The sequence below is a fragment of the Hyperolius riggenbachi genome, chromosome 9 (assembly GCF_040937935.1).
Source record: "Hyperolius riggenbachi isolate aHypRig1 chromosome 9, aHypRig1.pri, whole genome shotgun sequence".
Taxonomy (NCBI): Eukaryota; Metazoa; Chordata; class Amphibia; order Anura; family Hyperoliidae; genus Hyperolius; species Hyperolius riggenbachi.
This window is the reverse complement of record NC_090654.1, coordinates 105889276-105904313: the sequence shown is the minus strand read 5'-3', so window position 1 is coordinate 105904313 and position 15038 is coordinate 105889276. Positions and strand designations below refer to the sequence as shown.

Genomic DNA, 15038 nt, shown 5'->3' with positions numbered 1-15038 from the left:
TGGTGCTGCTCTTCAGTGTGCCTGTGGAGTGTGGCCGTGTTTGTTCAGAGACGGGGACTTTCACATGGGAAGCCTGATGTAAGTATATAACTTTTCCCTGAGGGCCCTTTCACACTGCCGCGGTGTTGTGCGTCAAAAAGACACACTGCTACCGCAGCCTAATGAAAGTCTATATGGAAGTTCATACTTCCCACGTTGTCGTACGCTGCGCCGGAGGTCCCCAATTTACCGCTAACTCAAAACTACGTTACCGCGTGGCTCCTGCGTCAATCTGTGTCGGCCCGGAAGTCATGTTAGTCTATGCGACCCAGGCTTCTTTAAAGAAGTTGATGTGTTGCTTCCGTGCACTTCGCAATACTCGAAGCAGGAAGTGACCATAAGCACACCTCACTTCCTGCTTGGCCTAATGCCAGACAGGGTAACACCGTGTACTAACGTGGTGTTCCCTGAAGGCCTGTTTTTGGCGCTGCGGTGCGACGGGCGCAACGCACTGCATCGATGACGCCAGTTTGCAGTGTGAAAGCAGCCTGGAGTCACAGGTTTGCTTCAAATTGCCTGAGGTGAACCCTCAGTCAAAAGTTAAAGAGATTCAGAGACAAGGGTTAAGCTACTTTTTTTACTTACCCTGGGCTGCCTCCAGCTCCCTAAGCACGTCTGTGTCCCTCGCCGTCCTCCTGCGATCTCCTGTTCAGCCACGGTGAGCCCCGGTAACAGGCTCAGTGACGTCACTCCGGGTCTACTGTGCATGCGCAGTAGGTCCGCGCATGCGCAGAAGACCCTGATTGGCTTCGGGCTCACCGCGGGCAGAACTGGAGAGAGCAGGAGGACAGCGAGGGGCGCAGCCGTGCTTAAGGGGCTGGAGGAAGCCCCGGGTAAGTAAAAAAACTAGCTTAACCCTCATCTCTGAGTCCCTTTAAATACCTAAAGCCCAATCTACACGATACGATTCTTTATACGATTCGATTACGATTCTATTTACGATCCGATTAAATCCAACATGTCCGATCGGGATTCGATTCAATTCGATTTGCCATTGCAAAACAATGGTAAATCGAATTGAATCGAATTGAATCCCGATCAGACATGTTGGATTTAATCGGATCGTAAATGGAACCGTAATCAAATTGTATAAAGAATCGCATCGTGTAGATTGGGCTTAAGAAGTGGCAAGACTCTGAATCCTATAAAGGCTTCCCACACTGTCCTCCATTACTGTGTCCCAAACACCCCCCCCCCCCCCCCCCCTAAGGAATCTGTAGAGCTTGTCAGATTTCAAGCTTGCAATTGCGCTCCTCTTCAAGCATGGCCATACTGTGTTAGCAAAGCCGCGCCTGCGCAATAAGCTGTGCTACTGCTAATGCTTCTGCTTGAAGAGGGTCACAGTTGGCAATGTGCAGAGTGTCCCGGACAGTGGTGGAGGAAGGCCCCTCTCCTTGGGTAAGTATCCTGAGAAAGAAAAAAATTACACATACTTGGGGCTTCCTCCATCCCCCTCCGGGCTGATCGCTCCCTCGCCATCCTCCTCCGCCTCCTGAATCGTCCACAATTCACCCCAGAAAGTCCCCTGGCTGGGGCGTAATGTAAGGCCCTGTCAACGCTCCGGACGATGGGGGAGCCCGCGCGGCCGGACTGCAACAACTGGCCCCGACTGGAGGAATGTCCGGAGTGAATTGCGGACAGTACCTGGAGGAGGACGGTGAGGGAGCGACTGGCCTGGAGGAAGCCCCAGGTATGTATAATTTTTTTTTCTCGTCCCCCGTCTCAGATACCCTTTAAAGGTGGCCACTAAAAACACAACATAATTGAAGTAGTAAGTTTATTCAATAAAATCGTTGTACTGAAAAATCAAATTAAATGTTTCCATTGTTCAATAGATTTCACTCAGTGGTGTAAGAATCACCCCCAGCAGACCTGCAATCAGAGTGGATGGGGGCCGATCCAGTAGGTACAGTGCTAGATATACAGCCTGTGGCTATTGGGAGGTGGGCCTTTTTCTTTTTTTTCCTCTCTTTCCTCTCCTTGGGAACCCCTCCTGTGCTCCTCCTACCACTGTTATCTCTCTCCTTCTACACTTGCAGACAGGCGCAGTGGTGGTGCATGGTCCTGATTATGCTAGAATCCAGCTTCGGGTCTTCTTCCCAACCTTGGTTGTCATGCAATTTCCTTTCCTGAGTCTTATCTGCAAGTTTGTGGTGGGGCTGGAGATGCTAAATGACTACTACGGCTGCAGCTAATTTATTTTATTTAAAGGGTTTCTGGGGCAATCCAAACTTTACAGAGTGGCCACGGGACTTCTTATGTGTCCCCATTACATCTGTGGCAGCTCACATCTGTCTGTGCTCAAGCTGTGGCACCCATTCACAGCTCCAACTGGGTATGGTTAGAGAGGGGTGTGTTCTCCATCCGCTCTGAACAGTAACTCTGACCAGGAATGTCCATTTTTTTCTTTTAATCATGCTCTCTGTTGTGGCTTCTGCACACAGCCTCGTGGGAGTTGCACAAAGAGGGCGCACAGTCTGGATGGAGCAGCTTCAACTTGAAAAGTGAATGGAAGGTATAGCCAGACCACAAGAGGATGGCCACAGAAAGCGAGGGACCATGGATATCTCAATCCACACATCAACTATGTATGTATGTATTTTTACTTGTATTACTGGATGCCTTAACTGTACAGTGTCTTGAACTTCTCATTTATATATGTTCCCCAATATTTGTTTTGGACTATGTACAGAACTACGGAAGATGTTGGCACTATATACAGTAAATTAAGAATAATAATAATTGTTTGCTGTGAAAGGTAGAATAATGGCTACAGTTGAGCATGTCTCATAATGGGGATAATGGCTGCATTTACCATTCATTGATGATGGGGGAAGGGGGTGGAGAGTTATACGGGGAAGAGGGGATGAGCTGGCCACACTTTGGTGTCTCCCAGGGCTGTTTCTTGGGCAGTGCAGGCAGGGCGACCGCCCTGGGTGCAGACTGGCAAGTAGAAGAAGGGGGGCGCAGGTAGAAGGACATAACTGCTAGGGAGCTGGTGATGCACAGTGCATCGAAATGGAAGAAGAAAGAAGACTACCAGTGTGATCACTTTTCTTGACTCCTCCTGGGCTGCCTGTGTCAGACGTCAAGTCATCATCACGTCACCACCGGGTGATGGTACCTAATATCCTGTAGCGGTACCCATAGAGGAGTCAGCTTTCTGGACTCTTTTCACCTGTGTGTTTTCCTGGTCCCTGCTTCCTCCTGTATGAGTGGCTGATCACTAGTAAGCAGGCAGATCTACTTGTGACCTGTGGCTGTGTGACTGTCCCTAAAGAGTAAGGTTTCGCGAGTCCACGGGGGCGGGGGGAAGGGGGCGCAATTTTTACACTCTCGCCCTGGGTGCAATTTAGTCAAGAAACTGCCCTGGTGTCTCCCCTCCTGGGGTCTCCCTTCTACAATGCTCTGTGTTTTGCAGAAGCACGGTGGAGCACGTGAACTGCATGTGCAGCCCTGTACCACCATAAAGAGTAAAAGTGGCCACTAACAATACAATTTGCCAAACGATCGTTTACTAACAGTTATTCATATGAAAGATCAGAAATTATCATTTGAGACCACTAAAGGACAAAAGTCTCTCAACCAATCCAATCAGATTGGATGGATGGGATTTAACCGAAAATCGTATTGATTTCATTAAAGAGAACCTGTAGCAAACAAAGTCCCCTGGGGGGTACTCAACTCGGTAAGGGAAAGCCTCAGGGTCCCAATGAGGCTTCCCCCTCCGCTGTAGCTGCAGGCAGTCCAGCGCTGGCTCCCCTGAAGCGTCCCGGAATCCTTCCTCGACAAGGCTCATAAGCGATGATTTACTTACCTTTCCTGGCTCCAGCGGGGGTGCTGTTGTGGCTCTCCGCATGGAGATAGGCGAAAATAGCAAATCTCCATCGGGTCCGCTCTACTGCGTAGGCGCAGGAGACTTGCACCTGAGCAGTAGAGTGGCCCGACAGCGATCGGCTATTTCCGCCTATCTCCGAGCGGAGAGCCGATACTGTGCCTGCGCTGGAGCCCGGGAGGTAAATATTTACATCCTCGCCGTTCCGGGAGGATTTTCGCCATCGCCGTGAGACCGAGGAGGACAGGGGAAGCCTCAATAGGATCCAGAGGCTTCCCCCACCCGATGGGGAGTACCCCCCAGGGGAGGTTTTTCTTATTGCAGGTTTTCTTTAATCTGATCACATTGGTTAGGAGATTTTTGTTAGTGGTCCCAAAGGATCATTTCCGATCGTTCACATGAATAATGGTTTGTAAATGATCGTTTGGCAAATTGTATGGTTAGTGGCCACCTTTCCGAGGCTCTGCACAGAGCTCACGGCCAGGCTGAAAAGAGGAAGCAGATAAACGTACTGCTCCGATGTGCTCTTGTGCGTATATCAGGGGGAGGAGGGTAACCCTCCAGGCTCCCTAACTCTAGCTGGGTGGAGCGGTGCACACATAAGCTGCTTAAGGGCCCGTTCACACTATGACACACATGCAGCAGATGCGGAAACGGTGTGGTGGGTGTGTCTGCTCAGGATGTGCAGGGGCATTAGGGTTAGCTCAGTGCAGTTTCTAGGCTAAAATGCACCCAGGGCGAGGGTGTAAAAATTGTGCCCCCCCCCCCCCCCCCCCCCGAGTAAGGTATAGGAGCCCGCAGTATAGGTTAGCCAGGTCTAGTTGCACTCAGTATAGGTCCCCCCAGTATAGGTAGCCAAGAATAGGTAATCCAGTATAGGTAGCCAGCTATAGGCCCCCAGTATAGGTAGCCAGGCATAGGTGAGCCAGTATAGTTGCCCCTGGTATAGGTTAGCCAGGTAGGTGCCTCCAGTATAGGTAGCCAGTATAGTTGCCCCCAGTATAGGTTAGATAGGCAGGTGCCCCCAGTATAAGTTAGATAGGTAGGTGCCCCACTACAGGTTAACTAGGTGGGTGCCTCTAATATAGGTAGCCAGAATAGTTGCCCCCAGCATAGGTTAGATAGGTAGATGCCCCTAGTATAGGATAGTTAGGTAGGTGCCTGCAATAGAGGTAGCCAGTATAGTTGCCACCTGTATAGGCTAGGTAGGTAGGTTAGATAAGTAAGTGCCCCCAGTATAGGTTTGATAGGTAGGTGCCCTACAGTATAGGTTAGTTAGGTAGGTGCCCCCAGTATAGGTTAGATTAGGTAGGTTCCCCCCGTATAGGTTAGATAGGTAGCTGCCCCCCAGTATAGGTTAGATTAGGTAGGTGCCCCCCCATTATAGGTTAGATTAGGTAGCTGCCCCCAGTATAGGTTAGATAGGTAGGTGCCCCCCACTATAGGTTAGATAGGTAGCTGCCCCCCAGTATAGGTTAGATAGGTAGGTGCCCCCCAGTATAGGTTAGATTAGTTAGGTGCCCCCCAGTATAGGTTAGATAGGTAGCTGCCCCCCAGTATATGTTAGATAGTTAGGTGCCCCCAGTATAGGTTAGATTAGGTAGGTGCTCCCCAGTATACGTTAGATTAGGTAGGTGCCCCCCAGTATAGGTTAGATAGGTGCCCCCAGTATAGGTTAGATTAGGTAGGTGCCCCCCAGTATAGGTTAGATTAGGTAGCTGCCCCCCAGTATAAGTTAGATAGGTAGGTGCCCCCCAGTATAGGTTAGATTAGGTAGGTGCCCCCCAGTATAGGTTAGATTAGGTAGCTGCCCCCCAGTATAGGTTAGTTAGGTAGGTACCCCCAGTATAGGTTAGATTAGGTAGGTGCCCCCCAGTATAGGTTAGATTAGGTAGGTGTCCCCCAGTATAGGTTAGATTAGGTAGGTGCCCCCCAGTATAGGTTAGATAGGCAGCTTCCCCCAGTATAGGTTAGGTAGGTCGGGTCCACCCCCCATAATGGAGGGGGGAGCCGGAGCCGCGGGGAGGGCAGCCCGACCTTTCCCTGGGCCGCCCTCTGTGCTCCCCCCTCAGACGCTGAGTAATGACACAGCAGGAAGCTCTGTGCATAACTACTCACCTTCCTGCGTTCCACTCGTCGCTGATCTCCTCTCGTGCGTCATAGACGCTGATACACACGCTGCTTCCGGCTAAACAGGAAGCAGCACGTGTATCAGCGTCTATGAGGAGAGGAGATCAGCGGCGAGTGGAACGCAGGAAGGTGAGTAGTTATGCACAGAGCTTCCTGCTGCGTCATTACTCTGCGTCTGAGGGGGGAGCATGGAGGGCGGCCCGGGGAGAGGTCGGGCTGCCCTCCCCGCGGCTCCGGCTCCCCCCTCCTTTACAGCACCCCCCTCACAGCAGCGCCCACGGCCCTAAAAATGGGCCTGGGTTAGCTAATACCATAGGGGAGGGGCAAAGGTTGCTACATGCTGACAGAGAAGTTAACAATAGACATTGGCACTGTGTCAAGCAGGGGCACAGTGATGGATGGATGGTTGAGTTCAGCACTGCTGGGTTCACTGTCCATTTGTAAAGTGCTTCAGTGCAATACACAATAGTGGAAATCATGCAAGAAATCACATACCAGCGTGTAACATAAATGTGTAATGGGTGCGGCGGAGAAAAATAGCCTGACAGCTATTTCACACTTGGTGCTTCTTCTGAGGCTAATAGCTGGTATGTGCTTTCTTGCATGATTTCCACAATTGTGTAATGTATAGCACCTTAATCACTTCGGTACTAGCAGCCTCTGCCTCCTTAAGGACCAGAGGCTGCTGGTACACTAAAACGCTGCATACCGGTGAATCGCCGCAAAAATCCGCCGATCTCGCCGGTCACCCTGCTCTGTCCCCGCCGCAGGCTGCTCTCTCTGCCGTCGCTATGACGGCAGAGCGCTGTGCGCCGGTCGGGAGCCGCTTTTATTGGCTCCTGACCCTGTCACTCAATGTAAGCCAATGGGAACGGCTTTCAGTAATGACAGGGCCAGGAGCCAATGAAAACGGCTCCTGCCCGGCTCACAGTGCTCTGCCGTCATAGAGACGGCAGGGCGAGCAAATTGCAGCGGAGAGAAAGCGTCGGGAATGGCGGGGAAGCGCGGTGAATGGGACGTAGAGCTTACGTCCAGTCAGAACCGCAGCGCCCCCTGCCCGACGTAGATTTGTACTGCGTCGGTCCGGAAGAAGTTAATAAAAAACAATGGACCCAGCAGTGCCGGCCTCTGCCACCATCTCTTCTACTGAAACATACTGCTTAAAGTGGACCAGAACTCATAACTCCCCCTCTGCTCTAAAAGATAAGCAACAGCATAATAACCTTTAAAGAAAAAACATTTCTTTTGTTACAGCCGATACCGATCCTGCAATAAATCTGCAGTGTGCCTACTTCCTGCTTTTGTGGAAGCAGACATAGGTTTAATATACTGTGTTTACAAATCAGCTGCTCTGCTGAGGCAGCCAGTTGACACAGCTGAGCGCTCAAGTTACACTTGTGATTAGTCACAGATGAGGGGGAGCTAAACTCTCTAAATACATGCAAGGTGCATTTCTCTCTCTTTCCTTCTGTCCTGTGCAGGGGTTCAGGTCCACATTAATAGAACTACCCAATTCTTCTAACATCTGGGCACACAAATGCTTCCTAATACTTAAGGAGAAGGGGTTCCTATTACCACCTAAAGGTGACCATTAACGATACAATCCTACGGCCAATCTATAATTTCTGATTGTAAAGGTAATCATAAACAATAGGTGGTGCCCATTAATGTCCGAATTCCTGTTAACTTGAATTGGGCAACGGGAATTTGGCTTGTTAAAGGGGGGGAGTGTTCCAGAGACGGGGGGCAGCTCTAGAGAAGTCCTGCAGTCGTGTGTGGGAGTTCGAGATATGCGGGGCGACGAGGTGAAGGTCCTTGGAGGAGTGGAGAAGGCAGCCATCGAGATGTGACCCCAGATGCTGATGGTCTCTCTTTCAGCAGTCCAATATATTGAATTATGCTTGTGTATCTCATTGTTGTGCTGCTGTAGTCCCCGCAGCATTGCACCTCATACTAGTCCCTCTGCCTCCATCTGAATAGAACAGAACAGGCTGCTTCCCAGCAAGCAGAGCAGAATGTTCATGCGTTAATCATTCATTTGAGCAGGAATCATTGCAAGTAAGTGGGCAGCTTGATATTGCTTCCATTAGAATGTCACCATCCTTCTGCATTGATTTTGCTGTTCAATTCCTTGCAGGTTCAAGCACTGTAATCAAATCTGCTGGTAATCTATTGCCTTTAAATATGTTATCGATCAACTTTCAACGATTTTGACTGAAATTGATCAAAAGTATTGTTGAGTAGGATGTAAAATACAGTGGCGTAGCTAAGAAGCTGTGGGCCCCGATGCGAGTTTTACAATGGGGCCCCCCCCAAGCACTCTATACATAACAATTGCTATGGCGCACCAAAACCTGCCAATTGCAAGTACAGTGTCAGAGGTGCAAGAAGGGGATGGGGAACAGTTTGTTAATGATTACCACTATTCAAAGTATCTATAGAAGTGATTATTAGGCGCACAGGACCAATAGAGAGCTAATACTGTAGTTGAGGGAGGGCCCTTCGGGGCCCCTCTGGCCCAAGGGCCCCGATGCGGTCGCTACCTCTGCACCCCCTATTGCTGTTCCCCTTCTTGCACCTCTGACACTGTAGTTGCCATTGGCAGGTTTTGGTACGCCGTATCAATTGTTATGTATAGAGTGCTTGAGGGGCCCCATTGTAAGACTTGCATCGGGGCCCACAGCTCCTTAGCTACGCCACTGGGTACTAACCATGTCATACTGTGAATGCTCCTGAAGACTTTCCATTTTTTGTTAGATATTCTGAGCCAGTTGTCAAGCCATTACAGTTTGGCTCTTGTCAAAGCTGTTACGTCTGCCCATTTTTCCTTCTTACCACACCATGTAGAAGAAGTAACTGTTCACTTGCTGCCTAATATATTTTAGCCCTTGTAGGTGCCATTGTATCAAGATAGTCAATGCTATTCAAGTCACCTGTTAGTCCTTTCACACTGGGGCGGTGCGGTGCGTCAAATTGACGCACTGCTACCACTCTCCAATGCAAACCTATGGGGAAAACACATTACCTGCGTCACGGTGCGGTCTGCCAGAAGTTTCCCATCTGACGCGGCTCCAAAACTACGTTACCACGCGATTTCTGCGGCGATCTGTGTTGGCCTGAAAGTCATGTTAGTCTATGGTGACGCAGGGATTTTTAAACACTTTCCAACATTACATTGCAGCGCGGAAGTACATTTTTTATAATACACTTCCGAGCACGATTGCTTGGCCGTCAGGAAGTGAGCGTTAGTTCCTGCTTGGCCAGATGAGGAATATCGCGTAGTAACACTGCCAGTTTGCAGTGTGAAACCAGCCTAAAGGTGTACATGTAATTAACGAGCCGGCAAATTTGGGCACAGGGTGAAGCCAAAAAAAGGCTCACTGCTCCTGCAAAAGTCCCCGCAGCATTACTATTTCCCTCCAGACCGCCGGCGACTGTGATGTAAGATGTAATTCGGCTGGCAGCTATTGCTCTATGCTATTTGTATCGTTATTTGGGCCATCTGTTGATGGCGCCTAAATTAGTGCCTGAGCACCGAAATAGCTGTAATGCGTATGTACAGTATATACTTGTCACCGGTGAATTGGGCACAGAGTGAGCCGAATGACGGCTGTCCCTGCTGGCGCAAAACTCCACAGCAGTGTTAAATATTATTCCCCCTCTGAGTTTTCGCAACTCGGGGTAGATGTAATTTGAGGCCCAGCAACGCACAGTATTACATTACTGCTATGAGGCTCCTAGTTTCGGTGCCCTGAAACAACCTGTTTCGGTTTTCCATTACCACCTATGGCGGCGGCTGCTGCGCCCAAATTTCCTACGCCGTTTTTGCCTGACTTGTCTTAAAGGGCATCTAAAGGGAGAAGGACACAGAGACTGACATATTATTTCCTTTTAAACGATGCTAATTGCCTTGCTGCCCTGCTGATCCTTTGCCTTTAATACAGTAATTTTAGCTAAAGACCCTGAAAAAGCATACAGATTAGATTTTTCTGACTGAAGTCTGACAAGATTAGCTGCATGCTCATGTTTCAGTTGTGTGGTTCAGACACAACTGACCAGAAAGATCAGCATATTCCTTTCATTTCAGGGGCTTGATTCACTAAACCGTAATAACGCGTTTTGCGTGCGTTATAACGCACGTAGCAATTTTCACTCACAATCACGAATTTTTGCACGCAATCGCAAATTTTCACACGAAAATTTGCAATTGGGCCCGAAAATTGTTACGCGTGTTATAACGTGTGCAAAACGCTAGCACAGCCGTTATATCAGTTATCACAGTTTAGTGAATCAAGTCCAAGGTGTGTTTTAAAGTTGTGGCTGATTGGTATTTGTTTGCTGCATTTCTGGAAGGATGAGCAATGCTGAAATGGTTAAAAAACAATACTGAGACGGAATTTAAAATGCTTAAAGTGTACCTGAGATGAATGGAGGCAAAACATTTATACTTACCTGAGTCTTCCTCTAGCCCCCTTCAGGCCATGGGCTCCCTCGCCGCCTCTCTCGGGCCACTCCGGTCACCGCTAGCTGTCCCAGTATCTCTGAGAGTCATGCTCCTTCACCCATGCTCATTATCCTCCCGTGGCCGGGAGCGCTCTATACCTGCGCAGGCCGCCTATGCATGACAGAGCGCGACTCACAGAAGTACCAGGACGGCTAGCGGACAATGGCAGCAGCCCAGAGAGACGGCAAGGGCCTGAACTGGGAGGGAGAAAGCCCCAGGTATGTATTTTTTGCCTCCATTCATCTCAAGTCTCCTTTAATAAACTTCTTTAATAGATAAGCTTATTTATTTATTTTCCTTACAATGGATGTTTGTTATTAACTTCATTATAAAAATCAACTTATAAATAGTTTTATTTAGTTCTTAAAGCCAGCGGAGTTTTCCTTTAAAAATCATCGGCAAATCCTTTCTGTTGTGGATGCGGTCATCAGTCCTCTCAAAGGGAAGCCTCTGTGAAAAGATTTACCCAGCTGAATGTGGAGGGAGAAGGTGCACCTACCATGGAAAGATCACTGTGAGTACACATCGGTGGGGTTCAGCGCTAATGATGGGCATGTCTAGGAGAACTCATGGAGAAGCATGTGATGTTTGATCAGCTGATAGATTTGCAAAGCTCTGATTTGGTGGGATCACATCCTGCTTTAGCACATGAGCATGACTAGCAAATCAGAGACTTACATATCTATCACCTGACTGGCGCTACACTAGGGCATGGAGAGGCACGTGCCCCCCTACTGATGATTGTACATCCCCCCATCCCCCCCCCCCCCCGGACACACAAGTCACAAACAGCCAGTGTATCATGCACACAGCACACACACAGCAACATGCTGCTGTGTGTAGAATGACTGGCTGTGATGCCCCACCCCCTCTCCCAGCAGAGCGGACTCTAGTTAAATGTGTGTCTCTGACACACAGCCTACTGCCTGTCCCTGGAACAGCTGTTCTGCTCACCCCCCAGCAGACAGGAGAAGAGGAGGAACACCTGCAGCAATGGAAGATCAGCATCTCACTGCTGCAGGAGAGATTGAAAACCGGCACAGCTGTGAAGCTGACAGTGATGAGATGAGCACAGGCGTCTCACCCACCAGGCAGCTATAAATTCTTGCCTAGAGTGGCAGGAGGAAGCAGGAGCGCTGCTGCACTGAGTAGTGAGAGAAGAAATGCCTCTCAGGTATCAGTTTACACTACAGCAGCAGCTAACAGCAGCGCCTGACTGGACTCATAACTGATTCACTGACTGATTAATTCAGTTCCTTCAGCTCAGTGATTCAAAGAACCACAGTAATGAGTCTGACAGAAGACTCCGAGTACAGCATCAGCTCCTGAGTCCTGACACTTCACTCTTAACTAATTCATTCAATTCCTCTCTCTCTGCTACTAGTAACTGCGTGGATGACTGAGTGCAGGGACGGGGCAGAGGCGAGAGAGGCTCCAGCCTCAGGGTGCAGTGTAGAAGGGGGGCGCACATCTCACTCAGCTATCATTCCCCTATTGTGTTTGAAGCAGAGAGAAATAAGAAAAGGGGATACGTGGTAGTGACTACAAGCCACCAGACTAGAGATTAAGGGGTTGGGGGGTTGGGGGCCTGGGGTGCCTCTTAGTCTAATAACAATCAGTGTGTGACAGATGGGGGGGCGAAATTTGGCATCTCAGCCTTGGGTGCTGAAGGACCTTGTCCCGGTACTGACTGAGTGTAGCAGCCAGGCATGGACTGCCCCCCAGGCCGCCTTTTATTCAGTGATTTGGGGCTAGTCTGGTGTTTGGTGTGTTGGGGTTTGTTGTTGTAAGACAAAGTGAAATACTAGGCTAGCTGATAAAAGTGCAATTAGAGGGCAGGCATGCTGGTAAATATACACAGCATGATGCAGAGCTCGTCTGGAGGGTCTGTGGGAAAAAAAATCTGTCTGGTCTCTCCCCATTGTTATAATGACTGCATGTGGATAAGGTGTTAAACAGGTTGAAAAGTTTTGACAGTCCCTAGACTCCAGGAGGGCTGCTTTCTGACTTGTGTGAGAGACTGTCAGGGCCAGCAGTCCTATTACCGGCAACTAGTCTCTGTGTAATGTGGGACTGCAATACAGATAAACTCTATGCTCCATCTCCTGCTATTCTCAGTCTCACTCCACTCCTCCTCTGCTTGGGCTAGTGCACGACAAAATCGTAATAGCAATCGCTAGCAATTTGCAAATGCGACTTGATAATTTGGGCTGAGGCTGCCATGATAACGGGCCTCAAGTCTATGTTTCCCCCCAGGCCAAAAGGTCCCAGTCCTTCCCTGGTAGTAGCATAGTGTGTGTGTATAGTGTATGTCTACTGTGCGCTGTGTGTGTATAGTGTGCGTGTGTATAGTGTATGTCTACTATGTGCTGTGTGTATAGTGTGTATAGTGTGCGTGTGTACTGTGTGTACTGTGTATAGTGTGTGTGTTGTGTGTATTTTCTGGTGAACCCATGCCGCAATAAGTGTATTTTCTGATTTTCTGGTGAATTGCTGCTGTATTATGATTTTCGGGGGTCTTGGGGTGGGGTTCACCACGGGGGTGGGGGGTATGGGGCTGGGGGTCAATCACGGGAGGTGGGGGGGCGCCACAGGATTTCTCACCTGGATTGACAAAATGGCTAGAGACGCCCCTGGTGATGAGGGCCTGTTCTCACTAGGGCAATTAGCTGGCGATGCCCTCTAATCGCCGAAGCGCCAGCGTGTTTAGTTTTTACTGTTTTGTAACATCAAAAATGTGAACAGAGTTAAGAAAAGTACAGTGGTCCAACAGGGATCTGAATATTACAGGTATCCACAGCTTGTACAAGTATGCATCAAAAATAATTATACCTAGGTAACATGAGTATGCATTATGAAATTACATACAGGCAACTGCATTATCTATAAAATCATACAAGTAAGTTGCAGGTAGAGCTGTATTATGCTGGGCATACACAGTTAGATAGTTCTTAGATAGGGTAGATAGTTCTAGCTGATGGCTCGATTGATAAGATCCAACCTGTCCGATCACCGCGGCAGATCGATACCGCGCTCTATCCCCGCGGGCGGACAATAGAAAAAAACGAAGCGCTGATAAGAAGCACCCGCGGGGACGAGCGGGAATCGATCCGCGCGGACGAGCAGTGACGCGACGGCATTGAGCCGCTGGCTCGATATTGGCGCATAAACGAAGCGTGTATGCCCAGCATTACAGTGCAATATTTTAGCTAAAGTAATTATGTAACCAGTAGCCAATCAAGCAGAGTATACCTCAGATCTCATTGCGGATCTTAACCACTTGCCGACCGCCCACTGTACATTGGCGGCTGCAAAGTGGCATGCCCAGGACCACGTAACGCCAATTGGCGTCGGGTCCTGGGACTCTTCCGGGCCGGGGATCGCGCCCTGTGATGCGCACGCATCTGCCGGCAATAGGCTCCGCCCATCCGCGACGCCGCGTTAGAAGTGTATAATACGCTTTGCAATGTATACAAAGCGTACTAAACAGGCTGCCTCCTGCCCTGGTGGTCCCAGTGATCGAGGGACCACCAGGGCAGGCTGCAGCCCTCCCTGTCTGCACCCAAGCACACTGATCTGCCCCCCTCCTGCCCCCTGATCGCCCACAGCACCCCTCAGACCCCCCCCCCCCCCCCTGCCCAGACCCCTGTTTGCACCCAATCACCCATCAATCACTCTCTGTGACTATCTGTCAATGCTATTTTTGAGATTAGGTCCTAAACTGCCCCCTGGGGGCTCCTGATCACCCCCCCCCACACCCTCAGATCCTCAGCCACCCCCCCCCCTCCCCTGTGTACTGTATACATCTATCTTCCCCTATAATCATCCACTGATCACCTGTCAATCACCCATCAATCACCACCTGTCACTGCTACCCATCAGGTCAGACCCTAACCTGCCCCTTGCGGGCATCTGATCACCCACCCACACCCTCAGATCGCCCGCAGACCTGCCGTCAGATCGCCTCCCAAATGCATTGTTTACATCTGTTCTCTCCTCTAATCACCCATCAATCACTCCCTGTCACTATCTGTCAGCGCTATGTTTTAGATTAGTCCCTAAACTGCCCCATGGGGGCTCCTGATCACCCCCCCCACACACCCTCAGATCCTCCCCAGACCCCCCCTGTGTACTGTATACATCTATTATCCCCTGTAATCACCTGTCAATCACAAATCAATCACCCCCTGTCACTGCCACCCATCAGCTCAGACCCTAACCTGCCCCTTGTGGGTACCTGATCACCCGCCTACACCCTCAGATTGTCCGCAGACCCACCCTCAGATCACCTCCGAAAGTGCATTGTTTACATCTGCTCACCCCTCTAATCACCCAGTGATCACCCATCAATCACCCATCAAACACCCCGTCACCACCTGTCACTGCTACCCATCAGATCAGACCCTAATCTGCCCCTTGCGGGCACCCAATCACCCGCCACACCCTCAAATAGCCCCCCAGACCCGCTCTGATCAACTCGCCAGTGCATTGCTTGCATATATTTTCCCTTGTAATCACCTACTTTTCACC

General features: G+C 49.8%; 1 long non-coding RNA gene across 2 annotated transcripts in view; it reads left to right on the top strand.

The window, feature by feature from the left end:
• Nucleotides 1–1254: 1254 nt before the first annotated feature.
• LOC137531697 (uncharacterized) overlaps nucleotides 1255–15038 on the top strand; it is a 40095-nt gene continuing 26311 nt past the window's right edge. The window contains exons 1-2 of one of the 2 annotated variants that reach the window (XR_011023712.1): nucleotides 1255–2627; nucleotides 10869–11022. This is a non-coding gene — a long non-coding RNA (uncharacterized lncRNA). Of the gene's footprint in view, nucleotides 2632–10868; nucleotides 11023–15038 lie in introns of both variants that reach the window. The other variant, XR_011023711.1, reaches the window with a different exon arrangement.